At 47.1% G+C, this 16,195-nt stretch overlaps 1 protein-coding gene and 1 pseudogene across 2 annotated transcripts in view; both read left to right on the plus strand.

The window, feature by feature from the left end:
• Positions 1 to 16,195, plus strand: part of FLI1 (Fli-1 proto-oncogene, ETS transcription factor) — a 115,075-nt gene that overhangs the window by 12,274 nt on the left and 86,606 nt on the right. The gene's annotated exons all lie outside the window — the stretch shown is intronic.
• On the plus strand, positions 185 to 1,207 carry LOC129075361 (60S ribosomal protein L13-like; annotated as a pseudogene).

The following is a 16,195-nucleotide window of genomic DNA, read 5'->3' on the forward strand; positions in this document are numbered from 1 at the left end:
TCACGTTCCCCAAACAGCACATTCCACAGTGAGGGTGTTTCCAGGAGCAAAAATGTCAAGGCTCGTGGAACCTACAGGCATTCATACCTTGTTCTCTGGTCTTATTTCCTGACCATTGTTGCACCGCTCCTGGGGAACTGAAGACGGTGGTTTCTGTAGGAACCACCTAGGCACCTAAGCAATCATGTTGCCGTCCAAGGTAACTTTTTCTCCTTACAAGCATCATTGATTTAGAACAAGAAACAATAGAGGCTTTTGGGGGCACCACTTTCTTTCCGGTGGCCATTCTCCTTCGGGGAAGGCCCATACGCAGCAGCCATGGCGCCCGGCAGAAATGGCATGACCCTAAAGCCCCACCTCCGTGAGGACAGGCAAACCAATCAGCAGGAAGCCCTGCATCAGGACCCAGCCGGCCCGTAGGGAGATGCCCCACAGAGGTACCACACCAAAGTGCTTGGAGGATTTAAGGGTGGCCCAGAGCCACAAAAAGGTGGCCTGGACCCCTGCGATCTCCATGCATCTGAGGAGGTAGAACAAGGCCACACGGGTAAGCCCCTTGCAGGCCCCTGTTTAGGGGCTGAAGTAGTTGTATTCCGAGTTCATCCTCTTCCCCAGGAAGACCTCGGCCACCAAGAAGGGAGCCATCTCTGCTGAAGAACTCAAGTTGGCCACCCACCTGATAGGACCAGTCATGCCCTGATGGGACGTCTGCAAAGAGGAGAGAGCCAGGTCATGGCAAAGGAGGGGAAGAACTTCGAGGAGTTCCCCAGTCTTCGCATGGTCGGTGCCAAGGCCTGGCTCTTTGGCACTCGGGCAAAGAGAGCCAAGGAAGCTGCAGAACAGGATGTTGAAAAGAAAAAATAAAATGCTGTTGGCAACTTGTGATTTAAAAAAAAAAAAAGAATGAAAACCATCAAAACTGACATGCAGCCTCCCTGGCAAGAGACATATTTCTAAGACGGGGGATAGTTCCTCATGGTTAATTCATACTGATTTAATTTACCCCAATCCTCAGTGTGATCAGCTCTAGATAAAAATGGGTTGGAAAGGTTTTCTCAAAAAGGAAAATAACTGGGAAACTACATGGCAAGATGGGAGCGTGTGAGGGTCGGGGGACTCCTTGGGGTGCAGAGCCTCGTACAACCTGTCTTGGCGATGCTAAGGGGAATGGTTAGAATGGCCACATTTATACATATGAGTGGGAGCGCTTCCTTTTTCTAGCACTGTACTCTGCCACCAGCCCTGTGTCCAGGTCTGCGACTAGTCAGGAATCTTAGAGCAAAGATCCACGTGATCTAACAACACTTCCCCAGCCCTGACAATGCTGTTTATAGACAACCTTATTCTGACTTTGGCCTTCTCCACGAAAAAAATCATGCTGGGTCAGAGGGCTCAAGTAACCTTGCTCAAGTGGGTTCTTTGGTGTAACATAGGCCTTCCTTAAGGTCAGGGACTTGAGGGGCACCTGTATTTTCTGCACTTTTCTAAGAAAGTGCAGGGAGTCCACTTTTTCTAGAAAGTGGAGGGAGAGCCCTGGCCAGTGTGGCTCAGTTGGTTGGAGCATCATCTTGTGCACCGAACGGCTGCTGGTTCGATTCCCAGTAAGGGCACATACCTAGGCTGTGGGTTCTGTCCTGGGTAGGAGCATGTACAGGAGGCAGCTGATTGATGTTTCTCGTATCAATGTTTCTCTCTCTCTCTCTCAAATCAGTTTAAAAATTAATAAGAAAGAAAGAAAGAAAGAAAGAAAGAAAGAAAGAAAGAAAGAAAGAAAGAAGGAAAGAAAGAAAGAAAGAAAGAAAGGGGAAAGGAAAGAGCAGACGGCTTTTATGGAAATAACATTTCAGGAAACTGGCATGAGGGGAATTTTCCCAGGGTGCCTCAGGGAAGGTATCCAGACACTGGGGCCTCTAAGCTCTTCCTTCTGGAGATCTGTGGATCTCTATATAGTCCCTGGGTCAGTAGTGTGGTAAAGGAATACAGTGGTCACCCCTCCCTGCCTTTTCACAGCTGGTCCTCAAAGATCACACAGACAAAGCTGTGAGGAAGCAGGGGATCTGGGGCCAAGCTCATGGGATCTTCATCATTTCTTACCCACCAGTGTGGAATGGGTATGATCCAGACTCTTCTCTGCCCAGAGCACCTTTTTTTTTTTTTTTTTTTTTTTTAAATTTTAAAGCACTGTGTGTATTTCATGGGAAATTTCACACGCCTGTTTCTGATTCACTTCCAATGAAAGGCTGAAAATGCTGGTTTTGTAAGAACTCTTTGATGACTCAGATTCTTGTAGGTTCTTTTATTTTTTTTTCCTCCTAAAAGTCCACAGAAGTTTAATAAATGTTGTTCAGACATTTGCATGCTTAATTGTTCAAAGTAATTGGAAACAGGAGAGAACGTTTTACTAGCATGCACAAAAGAAGCTCCTGCACAGTGGGAACGGGAAAGACCAACGCGTCTGTGAAGGTGAGCTCCTGCAGGAAAACAAGGGTGTCACTGAAGCTGTGCCCACCACAGGGAAGGGGCGCTGGCTCTGAGCCCATATCCCCTGCAAGAGTCAGGAAGAGCGTTCCATGATAGGTAGGGCCCGTTGAGTGGTCAGTCACATCGGAGATGGAACAGGTGGAGTGGAATTTTCCAGATGCTCACGATGCTTTCAACAAGTTCCATTGTCTGTCTCCTTCCTAGTAGTCGTTAAAATGCTTTGATGATGAACCCATCTGGGTACACCTCTGCACTCAATATGGGAGACACTGACAAAGCAGGTCCACGCTCCCCTGAGAGAAGTCCCGGGTTTCGTGTCTGTGTCAGCCTCTCTGCGTGCGAGTGTCGGTGTGAGGCTTGGGTACCCTGCATTCTGGTTTTGCCTCAGGCCATCTGGATGACACAGGCAAATCGTTTTCCCTTTCTTCACCTCAGTTTCTCCATCCATTCAAAAGGATTAGGCTACTAGTAATACAATCTTCTTCTCCCGTGGATTTGGTAAAAATCTAGAGTGATGAGTTGCTTCAAGTTTCTTGAGGGAAGGTGTAAATTAAGTACAGACATTTGACTAACTATTGGGTGGCTCACTACACCGTTATTCTGATTGTCAGTCATAAATCATGCAACAATTCCGTTTCTGAGACTTGTTTGGACTTTTTACTGAAGAGAGAGCATTCTTCTCTCTCTATTATCAGGGGTTAGTTAGCAATCTTCAGTCAATCCAACTTACAAAATGTACATTTGTGTTCACAGCATGTAATGATGTGTGCTTTGTAGTACTTCTTTAAGAAAGATGACACAAAAATTTTAAGACTGGTAGTAAGATGGCGGAGTGTTTTGAAAATTACTGAGGTCATGGCAGAATGGTTCTGTGAAAATCATGTGCGGTTTGAAGTACAAAAATCTAGGCTTACACCCATTTATTAGCTGTGTGATCTTGAGCCAGAAATTAACTTCTTTAAACTTCTCCTTTCCTATAAATTTGATTCTTAAAATAAGAGTAGTAATGATAGTAGTAATATTGTTTTCTCTCTGTCTTCCTATAAGAATCAAAAGAACTGTAGGTGTGAAAGCATTTTCTAATTGTAAAGTGCGGTGTGAGTGCTGGTTATTATTATCTTAGTTATTATTCTCAACCAGGTTGATGCCTGAACCTAACAGATAATAAATATTGCTTAAATTGAACTCATTGGGTTGTATGATTTCAAAGATTTACCTGCATTTGGTTAAATTCATCAGTAAGCTACTTAGTCCTATCTCTCTGCCCTTATAGACACCATCTCTTATGAATGCACCAGTACAGACCAAACATCACATATTCCTCCTTTCCCTCGCTCATATCCGGCCATTGTTATTCTCATGAAACTCCCATCCCAATCAATGTGGGTTTTACGTAAAAACCGATGGCAGGATATGAGTGCAGCTTCAGGAATTCCAGGCTTGTTCTACTGATAAAGAGAGTTGTGTCAAAGTGAAAACACCAGAGAAACAATATTCGCCTGTCCAACCGACTCTGCTCAGTTTTTTATAGGTTTGTCTCTGCCTTTGAAGAGTCAAGAGCCACCTAGAATATAAAACACCTATCTTTTACAACATTCCCCATTAATAAGTTTTTAAAGGCCCATCTGGCTGGTCAGATATCCACTGGCTACCCACGCTCATTTACCTGTGCCACATTCTCTGTCATAGTCTCGGTGTCCTTGTGGTCATGGGTTAAGGGAATACAGGGCCAGGCCTGAAGTTGGTTGTTTCAGAGATTTCAGTTCTTCTCTATGCTCTGCTGTGCCATCCTCTTAAAGAAATAAGAGTTTTCTAGCCAGGAGGAGTGATAGAATTGGACTCCTCCGAAGAGGGGATATGAATTTGGGTTGTGATGGTCTGTATGTAGGTTTAACTGACCTAAGTGTGAGTGAAAGAGAAACAGGATGAAAGAAGTAATTTGCCTTGAAGATGGTCCTCTGTTAGTGTCAAAGTCAGAAATAACCGTGGCTCCTCCCTGTGCCATGACACTAGGCAAAGTTCAGTCTTTATTCTCAACACGCACTGTCGATAATTCAGGGAAGGTTGTATTTCTGTCTTTCGTGCTACACCAGGCAACCAAACATGCTCATGTGACCGAAGTGAAAGATCATTCGTTCATGTTCTACCCACACTGAAATAGCTAAGTAATGAATAGAGAGAAAGCACAATGATGTGGATCCTTTTCATTTTAAAATGTTTAGCCAGGCATTTAGGATGGAGACTCAGAGCTTCTCCTTAATCTTTTTTGCTGAATGTGTTGAATTGTGTATTAAGGTTTTATTTCTAGCCAACAGAATTGGGATTCCAAAGTCTGTGGGTTCATACCTTGAGTGACTCAGACACTGACCTGTCACTCTTTAGGAGCCACAGTCTAGCTAAAATCAATCCTGTTGCTTCTTTCCCCATAAAAACAAAAGACCACCAAAATCCTGGTGCTGTGTTGAAAGGGCCATTTGGTGTTTTCTACACTAGAAACATAGAGTGAAGATAAAGAGATTAGAGGCCATCTCAAATATGTATTTCAAATTAGGAAGGACATCTTACACAATGGAAGTAATGCAGCCTTGCAGGAAACTCATTGCTTGACAACAATGTCTTTGTGAGCTTGGATGATATAAAGGTTCTAGACAAACTCAGCATCCTACCATCTTAACTATATGCTACGTCTTGCCTAAGCATTTGCACATTTAGAAATAACTAATGTAACACTTTCCAATATTTTTCAATTAACTCTCAATTTCTCATTTTAAACTTGATTTGGGTAGAAGGGAGCAATATTTTTCTAGGCTGTACAAGACCCCAACATCTCTTTTGAAAGTACTGATGTATCAGAAGCTCCACAAGAAATAAAACTCCTGCACAAGTTTTCGTATAAGAGATTTGGTGCACTGCATCAGTCTTTCTCAACTTGCTTAACCTTATCTTAAAGGCTAAGGAAAGTGGAACATTAAGAAAACTGTTTGTATCAGGACTGTCCAATAAGACTCTCTGCAAAGATGGAAATGTCCCATTCTGTAGGGTGGCCACGAGCCTAGCTATTCAGGTGGCTACTGAGCACTTGAAATGTAGCCAGTGCAAAAGAGAACTTAATTTTAAATTTAATCTAATTTTACTTAATCTAAATTTAAATAGTCATATGTGGCTAGTGGCTACCACATTGGGCAGTGAAAGTCTATATAATTCCGGTCAAAAAATTGTCTGAAGTCTGAGTCTAGTCAGAAGGCTGTATTTACATGGATTATTTTTATCTGAATCAGCAATGTGTTGTCCTCATGGAGAACTAACACTTTCATTTACTCTTATGAATAACATGAAGTAAAACAAGATGAAGAGCAAACATCCAGCATCACCAAGGTACTACTCTCAGTGCTGTCCTGGAACTGGGGCTAAGCTCACCATCTAGTCTCCAGGCTTCAGCTCTTTGCAGATCTTTAGGAACATAATGCCATATTCTCGCTTCTATAAAATGGGAGCATTTGGAATTTGTCACAGAGATATTCACAAACGATGATTAAGTGTGTACTGGGTTTGTCAAAAAAAAAAAAAAAAAAGGTATGGGTTTTTTCTGTCTATCTTTTCACTGAAAAATGAGCTCGGCCCAAGAGAATCCTGTACAATGTGGTGACTTCAGTTTCCTCATTTGTCAAGTATTAGCATTGTATTAAGATATTTTTAAGGTCATTTCAAATCTAATGCTTCGTGCTGCGATTAATATGTGATCTCCTGTTACATAGGTCTCTGTCTTGTTAACAGAGAGTTGGCTTCTCTTGTCCCTAGATCCCCAACTCATTGTAGGAAGATTTTCCTTTAAGTACAAATGTGAACAAAGCAACTTAATGTAGCAAATAACTAGTAAGTGTGGTGGTCTTTGAATTCTAGTTTCCCTCCAGTGAGTATTCCCCAATGAGTGTATTTTTGATGGTACCCTCATTTGCAAAGACCCATATGCTTGATATCGCCAAGACATGATGCAATTCCTCTCTTTCCTTCGTGGCCCTCACCCGTGGAAAATAGGAACATGTGACATGCTCTGCCCACTGTGGCTTTGTAATTACCATGAGGAATAAACACCCCAGCCCTTCTCTAGGGGACATCTGACCTTTTTACTAAGGCCTCTCTACCTAACGGGCAGGCAGACCTATGTTGGCTTTGGCTGTGCAAGTCTACAGGTTGACATCCCTGTGAAGGTCATTTCTGTATCCGTCACTTAATCAGTGGCATGCATTTCTGAGTTGAATTGTTTAACGCCAAGATGGACAGAAGTCAGAAAAAATAAGGCCACATTCCCTGAGGTGTAACTACATAATGGTTTTGGGGAAATGAAGCATCATGGTGCTGCTTCTCACTCACACTTGCCCTCCACAAAAGATAAAATGCAGATCAGCCCACAAGTCCCAGCGAATGCCTCTAGAGTCTCTAATAATGTCATCCTGATTATACCGTCCCTCATCAGTTCACTGTTGCTGCTGCTCATGCATTTTCAGAAACATCTTTCTGCAGATTGAAATCTTCCACCTTTGTTCTTTTCAGATTACATCTAGAAGAGGGGGAGGAAGTGTGTGTGTAGAACACAATTCTCTGACTCTGGTAATTTAGTTACTCCTGTTACATCGCCCATGAGCATCAAAGTGTGGCTTTTTCATGTTTTTCTTCTTAGCTGTGTGCTCCTTGAGGGCAGATACTCTACCAATTTGTCTTTGAGACCTCAGCCCCTGGCACATATTCAGGTATTTATGGAGCACCCTTGATGGGCCGGGTGCTAGGATACAGTAGTGAAAAAAGACAGAAATCAATTTCTGCTCCCTTGTGATAGAAATTAAATCAGGGACGGGGGAAACACCCAGACATTTAGCCAGTTTGTTTTAAGGACAATGGGCTCTGTGAAAAGGGAAGTACAGGGTGCTCCAGAGGAGGACAGCAAGGGGACCTAACCTTGTCTCAGAGGTCAAAGGCTTCCTTAGGGAAGTGACATTTAGGCTGAACGCTGAACGGTAAGCAGGAGTAGGCATGAAAGAGAATAGACCTTTGAAAAGTTTTTGCTGAATGAGTGAATGAAAGAAACGGCTGCTCTCCTCCCACATGCCTCCTCCATAACGCAGCTAAATTAGGTCTCCCAAGCTTAGTCATTCTAACCATAGCCCCTCCTGGCACTATCTGTGGGTCTGGGCCTTAGTTGTGGGTCATTTTCTGAGCCTCCTTCTTCTTCAGTAGAGGCAAGTGGAATGTGACAAAGACAACCGTGAGAGGACAATTACCTTTGGAGACATTATCATATGTGTTTTACTGAGTTCATCAAGTACATATGTATCAGATAACACGTTTCTAATATGCAATGCATCCAGAAGTTTCCAGGACAAGAAGATTCTAGAAGGGTTCCTTCCACCTTTGAAAATCCCAGCTGGTAGAATCAGCTTGGTCTCAGCTTGGCGTAACTCCTCACTGGCAGAGGAAGGCAGGCCCTTGGCAAACAGAGCTCTGGAAGCTGCGTTCATTGTCTGTGATGTGAACGGCTATCTGTCCCTAAACAGGGATCCGGGTCTCCCCATGTTTCGGTTTCCTCCACTGCAGAACAGGGAGATTCTGTCAACGACAACTTCACCTTGAAGTGATGTTGTAATCAAGATGGCCCTATAAGCATTTTTGCAAGATCAAAAAAGAAAACAAAAACGCCTACTGAATTGGCACGCTATCTATGTCTGGTGTTTGCTAGAATTTCAGAGAAAGCTCTCTGATCTGAGACTGTAGAGAGGTTAAGAGCTGGGATGGGCTTTCAAGACCTTTTCTGGAATTACTCTGCCCTTTATTTACCTCATTATTACTTTAAAACCGCCTTGGCAGGAGGTATCGGTAATGTCAGTAAGAGTAAGAGCAATAATAATATTTATTGAGTATTTACCAATGAGCCAAGCACTGTCTTGAACATTTCATGCATTTGCCACTGCATTCCCACCACAGCCTATGGAACGCATCTGCAATATTATTAGACACACTTTGCCAACGAGAGGAACTGAGGCAGAGAAAATTCAAGTGACTTGCTAAAAGTTATGCAGCTAGCAGGATCCGTCTGATCCCAAAGACTTTACTCAGCACATATGTGAAATATTTCAAGCTTTTCAGAATAAGAGCCCGGGGTTGCTAAGTGACTAAACATATACAATTAATTATCCCTGCCCTGAAATACAAGAGTGTTAACATTAGCAGAAGTTTATTTTTGCAATTCCTCTGGCCTTCTGGAGTTCCCACATGCCTCCACCCCTTTTCCTAATTGTATTGCACTCCTGTTCTTGAAAGAGCAGTGAAGTCTACTTTCTAACTTCTTCATATAGAAAATGAGTCACGTTAAAGCTAGTGAAGGCCACAGTGAAGGACTGGAGAGTTGGGGTGCCGATCACCTTAGGGGAGACGAGGCTCTATGGAGACGGAACGCCAGGAGCTTGGCTATGTTTTATTACCCAGATCTTAAACAATTTTTAAGGGTCTTTTTATTACCTCCCCTCTTCCTGCCCCACCTCGTTTAGTTGGATGCTATAGAGAGAAAACAACATTTTTACCTTCTTGAAATGGAACAATGGGCTTTGACTGTGCTACTTTTATTTCCCCGCTGGGGAATCTGAGAGATGACCTGATTGAATTCCACTCATAAAGGTCATGCTTTGAATTCAAGGCAGAGGAAAAAGTGAAGAAAACATTTCGCAGTGATACCCCATGGGTCCTGAGCACGCTGGGGCCTCCCCTGGCTGCACTGTGGCCTGCTGATAAGGATAACGGGGATGACAAGCAGAACATTTCCAGGACAAAGGAAATTCCCGGTTTCATTGTTTAAAGGAAGCCCCGGTCCACTCAGGAGAGCGTCCGCACACACGTCCCTCCTGGCAGGCAGGAGAGGCAGAGTCGGGGGGGGGGGGGGGGGCGGGGGCGGGGCGGGGGGGGAGTGGCGAGCAGCCCCGCGCTCTGCACGGCTGTCTCCCCATTTCATCTGGGGGGCACTGGCGTGGCTGGCAGTTAAGACGGGATCGTTGCAGTTAATGGCATTTGCAGGGGTTCGGAGCCAGGCTGTGGGAGACGGAGGCACCCCGGCCTGCAGACGTCAATGCCTGATTCGAGCAATGAGGCCCATGGAGGAGTCACAGAAAACGCGCCCGGAGATTTAGAGAAGTTGATCTGGTTTTGAGTTTAAATTCTGGACCTCCTTCCCTCCCCACCCCCTCCCAGCCAAAATGTCAGAAAAAGGCCTGGTTTCCCTTTATGGAGCGCAGAATAAACAGATCTTCCGCAGCAGGAGAGGGGCCCTGTTCCCCAGCCCATAATGCCAGAGCCGGGGGTGGGGGGCCACGGGGAGAAGCAGTTATTCTCTGTCTGGTTAGTATTTGGCATTGACTTTCATTTTCTCCGGCCTCTGTTTTTCTAGAAGCCTGCCTGTACGGGAAGTACAGGAGGAATAAAAGAGAAGCTGATCTTGGGGCTTTTCTTGCCAGACTTCCAAGGAGGTGGACTTTTGATTTTTGATAGTTTGGGGAGACACTGGCCACCTTAAAACTGCCCTGGGGGATGGATCCCAGCGGCTGAGAACTGAGCCGTTTGCTGGTCCAAGGACTCGGCTCTCCTGATGAAACCAGAGCTCTCAGTCCCAGCCGGGGAGCACCCCAGGCCGGGCACGGCAGGGTCAGCTGTGGTTGGCCTGGCCACAGGGCTCTGCATTCCTCTGGGCTTTGCTTGGTTTGAGTGGGTGTGACCACGCATTCACTCTGGAGAAAACTGAGACAAAGAGTCTAAATTGGGCAGGATCTCGAATCTAATGACTTGTTTACAGATCCTGTACTTTTTTCCAGTGCAGGGAGGAGGAAGAGGAAAGGGCAGGCTTGTCACCGCGGGCCTGGCACGTTGTTGTTTTTCATTGTAAGGAGGTGGGATGTTTCAGAAAGCAGCAGGGCATCTGCCTGGCAGCCAGCGGGCAAAGCGGCACTCTGGGTAATTTTCCAAGGTGGGGAGGAAGCAGCGATGGCCGCGGCCTCTGCCCACTGGCGTGGCTTCCGGGGGACGGACTGCTCTAGGGAGAATGCCCGACCCTGCCACGTGAAAGGCCCCGTTTCTCCCACTGCTGCTTGGATTGACGGGGAGATTACGCTCTTCCTCCTGCTCCAAGCGCGCCGGCGCCAGTGTATCCAGCCGAGAACACGCACCTGTGATGGGGCCCAGGGGAGAGCACAGGACCTGTGCAGGGAGGCAGCAAGCTCCCAGAAGGCCCCCTCCCACAGCAGGCAGACTCATTAAGCTTTACTCTAAGGTGGCTTTTATTTAGTGATTGCTAGGTGTAGGAAATTTCTCTCTCCCACCCCCAAAAAGAGTATTGCAAGTTTGAGGACTTGTTCTCCGGGATTCTGGCAGCTCTAGAGCTCCGAGGTTCTGCTTCCAGAACATGTGGGCCCCCAGGCTCTCCCCTGACAGGGCGTTGGACTGCAGGGAGGTGGGAGGAGCCCAGACGCCTGTGTGCACTGGGTGCTTTATAAACATCCCCTTTAGTTCCCACATCAACCTGCGGGGTGTATATTGAAAGTACTATCTTATGAGGAGAAGACTGGGGTCCAGAGAGGTTAAAAAACTCACTAGAGGCCACACAGCTGCTTGAGATGTCAAGGTGACATCTTCTTTGCACCCAATATGCACAGGTATACAAGGCGAGACAGCAACCCAAGTGTGTCTGAGCTCCCCAAACTGAAATGGGGGGCCCCCAGATAAAGTCTGTTTCCACTCCTGGACTGTTTCGGTTGGGTATGACTGATGCAAAATTGTGCTTCAGGAGACTGTGCTCCAGCCCATGAGTAGAGAAGCCCAAACCACAAGGCACTGCAAATTGTTGCTACCCCAGCGTCCTCTAGATGTTCCCACAGGGACAGCTGAGGTGGTTTTGGGGATGGGGGAATGGACAGGGGATGTTCCTGGGAGCCTTCAAACACTTCTGGCAGGGAAGCCCCACAGATAATGGCATCCCCAGAAACTATGTTTGGAAAGGAAAAGGACTCAAATGAAAGACAGCATCAGCTACACTAACTACCCCAGTGACCGGAATATGTATAAAACTGCAACAGGTAACATGCACTTTCTTCTTTGTCATTAAAAACTTGGTGATGTCTATTAACTCCCCTGAATGCCGAAAAGTGGGCAGGGCAGCTGTTAATAGCAAAACAAGAGGCACCCAATGCAGTAGATAAGGGCTCTACTCCCAGCCTCTGCCGTCAACTCAATGTGTGGCCCTGAGCCAATCGCTTCTCTGAGCCTCAGTTTCCTCATCTCCAAGAGGAGGGACTTGGTCTTCAAAATTTCTCACACTGTGGGAGTTGGGATGCTGAAAGGATTCTCCCCTACCTCCTGAGGCTCCCCCAAAGCTGGCAATCCAAAGCTCTCTGCTGAGCCCACCCCTTCCCTTGCTCTGCCGGCCCAGCCAGAGTCTGACGGGTGGGGAGGCCAGGTCTGTGCAGAGCAGGAGGTGGCAAGATTCCTTTCCAGTTGTTTCCTGCACCTGGAGGCCTTGTTTGGATGACTTCTTGTTCAGAGCTTTTGTTGGTTTGCTTGTTTGTTTTTTAACTTTACGGAAAGAAACTTGCATGCTTTTCAAATGTCCATTGTTCCTCTCTCCTGCCTGTCCCATCTCACCACCCAGCAACTGGCCAATCACTCGGTAAGTCGTAGTTAATAGCAAGAGACTTTATTATTTATCTGCACCCCACGCTGGAGGTGGAGAGGTGGTGTAATGGGAGAAGCTGCAGAGCAGCTGAGGTTGGACTCAGTGGAAAATCCAGAAGTGCAGATGTGGATCCAAATTGGGCTGAAAAATCTCATGAGATCAGGCTTTCTTGGACTTCCTGCTTTTTGCCTAAGCAGTATGTTCAACATAAACGAACTTTCGGTGTTTTGAAACTTCCGTTTCTGATCTCAGAACCTGGAAGTAAAGAGCCGCTGTGAACACTGCCACGAATTTGAGCACGGTTCTGCGGGAGGCCAAGTGGAGCCCAGCGAGCGGGAAGCTGCAGGACTCGCGCCTCGGCAGCCTGCAGTGTGGAGGGGAAAGGGCTCCCGGGCAGCGTCCGGCTTGGGCGACCGGCAGGACTCCGTTCGTTCGGAGCCTGACTCTGCCACTTCCGGCCATGTGACTCTCCTCCTAGACTGTTTCCTCAGTTAGATGAAGAAAATATATCATTTCATAATGTTGTAAGGACCAAATGGTGTGCAAGGATAAAGAGGTGCGCATGCCTGACCTCTCCCCTCTTTTCCTGTGCGTGGGTATGATCGGTGCACATATGTATGTGGGTGCATCTACATACGCACATACATCTCTGCACATATATGCAAGATGCATGTGTTTGTGTGTGTGCGCATATAATTTATGTATACCTCGAGTAAGTTCCCCTGGGAGTCTAAGGCAGCCAATTTCTGATAGATGGAGCACTTGGAAGGTGATGAAATCTCCCTAATTAACGTTCAAATGGCGCATTACACAAAGGCAGTGAGGGCCGCGAACAAACACAGGAAGGACGAGCGCTGCGGGACCGCGGCGGTCTCAGGCGGTCTCTGCGGATGAGTGAGATGGACACCAGGCTTCACCCTGGACTGGGAAGCTGCCACGTTCATCGCGTCTGCTTTTGCTTCCAGGGCCTCTCTGGCTTCCCTGAAACACGCCAGGAGCCTGGCAGGCGGGCAGGGGCTGCGGGAGCAAGGCGCTCCTGGGGCACCGCGCAGCCGCGGCTGGAATGAGCCGCGCTGTGTGCAGGGAGCAGGACGGGAGAGAGCCAGGCCCGGGCAGGCAAGGAGGGCTGGAGCCACCCACTGCCAAGCGAATCCGCCCCTGGGGAGGCCTGTGCTGCATGCTGCTAATTTCTTTCCTTTTCTGTTCTTTAGGCTTCCATTTTCTTTACTCCTTAAAAGTATTGTTTATTTTTAAGTATGTTTTTAAAAAATAATGATTCCCAAAATAATACATATCTTTGTATAAAACTTGAAAAATGCTGAGAAATCACAAAAGAAAAATGCAAAAGCACTCATAGTCTCTCAACCCAGAAAACAACCAACTCCTATTTGAGAGTAGTTCCTCCCAGATTTTTTAATGCAAATATAGAGATATATGTCTTATTTTTATATAACCAGAATCATGTTGTTTTGTAACCCCCTTTTATCTTCTTAACATTAGACTGTGAATATTTTCCTTTATAACTAAATATTATTCTACATCATTACTTTTAATGGATGTACCGTGAAATGTTAAGTGAGTGTTAAGTGCTGAGCTTTTGAATAGTATATATCATCTTGTTTCTCCCCATCTTCTGGGCCTAGGATGGCATTTTGTAGTAGGATTAGATGTCTCTCATTTTTATTTTAATAAAATATTCTTTATAGACGTTAGAAATAAACCCACATGAAATGCTGAAACGGGGGTTGTAAAGAAGTCACAGAGTCCCCCTCAAGTTACAACACAGTGGCCGTGGGGAGGGGGCTGCCCTTAGCTCATCCCCCTGGACCGGCCCCGGTGGAAGCCCAGCTGAGACCGATCACAGTAAACCCAGGACCTGATCGAATATAATAGCGCTAAGCACTCACGACTCCGAAGGTCCTGTCCCCACGAAGCCTCTCTTTTGCATAGGCTGTTTGACTTCACATACGTGAACAGCAAGTGCTAATAATAGAAGAGTTGCCTCCTTTCTTCCATTGTCAGGCTCCCCAGTGGCTGCTCAGGGACTCCCGCATCTGGTGCGGCCGGCCGCCGCGCCTGTGCCCCTGGCAGCAGCCGGGTCAGCCCGGCTCGGGTCAGAAAGAGCCCGGCTCTCTGCCGCCTTCTCTGTGTGTTGCAGAGGTTGGGAAGGTAGCTTTCTGAGGGCTCTTTGTCTGGGGAGGGAGTGGACTGCTTTGCAGCAGGAGCCTCTCTGGTCACCACTCCCCCAGCCCTGCCCCCTCCACCCAGCCAAACATTTTCTTCTCCTCCGGCCCCCACTCACCTGAGCTCGCTCAGCTAACCTTAAGAAGCTGAAACCTCAAGGCAGCTTGGGGAGAATCTGTCCTTCCCAACTGGGGGCTGACAAGTTGGCGAGTGAGACCTCTGTGAGTCCCTCAAGACCACCAACTGTGTCAGCCCACCCCTGCATGGTGCCTATGGAGCCGGGACAGGCAAGCTCTTCGTTAATGCCTCCACTTGCATGGTGTCTCTTAATCATTCATTTATTCCACTAACATGTATCCAGTGCCTCCTATTCCAGGCACTGTGCTGATTGGTGGTAGTGACCTGATGGAGGATAAAAGAAACAAGAAATCTGCTCTTATGGAAGATAGAAAGAATAAAGAGGGAAGCAACTAGAGTTAAAGAGTCTATGGTAGAGATCTCCGGGGAAATGCCTGCCAAGTTATAAAACCCTCCTATACTATGCCGTCTTGCTTTTGACATTGGGATCCTGTCCTTAGCCTGTCCCCAGTCTCTTTTAAGCAGGTTCAAGCTCACAGCTCTTCCAGCCATTGGGCTGCAGAGAGATCATCTCCCTGTGCAGGATCAGTTATGAGCAGGAGAGCATGCCTGGCTCAAGCACACAGCCCCACAGACCCTTGTGGTCAGGGAGTTACTAAATGAACTTGAACCATTGGGGGCTGGGATCTGTTTACTCTTGGCACACTGGGATTTCCTGTTTCTAAGAAAATGGGCTTCGGTGCTCAGCTGCATTAACCAAACAACATGTTGACGCAAATGAATCTGAAACTTGCCAGCTCCAGATTCTCTAGAAGGGCAGGTTTGGGAATGGAGGCATCTGGGTGACTTTCCAAACCTGGAACTCCAAGCCAGGTGACCCGGGCCAGGTATTCTTGGGGGCAGCTTCAGTCCTACCCTTCCAGCCTAAAACCCCACTAAGTGGCTTCAGTTAGACGCCTTGGTCATGCAGGCGGCCCAGGGGGAGGGTGGGGGAACCTTGCCCCTGCCCACAGTTGGCCTTAGATGTAGGTGTCCCGGGTACCTACATCTGGGGTGGGAGGCTCTAAAAACTCATCCCCCCCTCCGCAAAGTCTCTATCACCAGTTTGCCTGAAATGGTCACTATGATCTCATTTCTCTGAGCCTCCAGGAGGCTCATGTCAAAATGCAGAAGTCACTCATGACATGCCTGGAGTGGTTGCATTTATGTGAGCTTCTCTTGGCAAACCTGGCGAGTTTTGACAAGGCGTGGAGGAGGGGAAAGAGAGAAGGCGGAGGAGACAGCAGTCTCCAGGTATGCTTTCAGAGAGGCTGGACCCAATGAAAGAAAGGGGGCACCACAGGAGGGGTGCAGGGCAAGGAGGCACCCACAAGGGACGGCACAGGCTGGAGACACCAAGTCAGTGACTGTAGGCACCAAACGCCCCACCTGGCCTGCTTCACTACAGTTGGCTGCACATGGGCATTCATGGGCCACAGGCAAACCCTACAGGTACCTGCCCGCTGAGGCCCCAGGAAAAGCGCCCTCTCTGCTAGAAGACTTTTATGATTTCTGTCAGTATTTGAACCAAGAGACTAAGTAGCAATGCTTCCACAGTGAAGTGCAAATATGTGGGTCAAAAGCATGCAAATTGTGGCGGTTTCTTCCATAACAAGAACTATAGTCATTGAGATGCTGCTCATTAATATTGCTTGATCAGGAGCTAGTCAGAGGAGGTAAAGGTTTCTTGGGAAAACCCCCAGTCTGGGG

Source organism: Pteronotus mesoamericanus, unplaced genomic scaffold (assembly GCF_021234165.1).
Source record: "Pteronotus mesoamericanus isolate MK-2021 breed Mesoamerican mustached bat unplaced genomic scaffold, CSHL_Meso_final contig_53, whole genome shotgun sequence".
NCBI classification, from domain to species: Eukaryota; Metazoa; Chordata; class Mammalia; order Chiroptera; family Mormoopidae; genus Pteronotus; species Pteronotus mesoamericanus.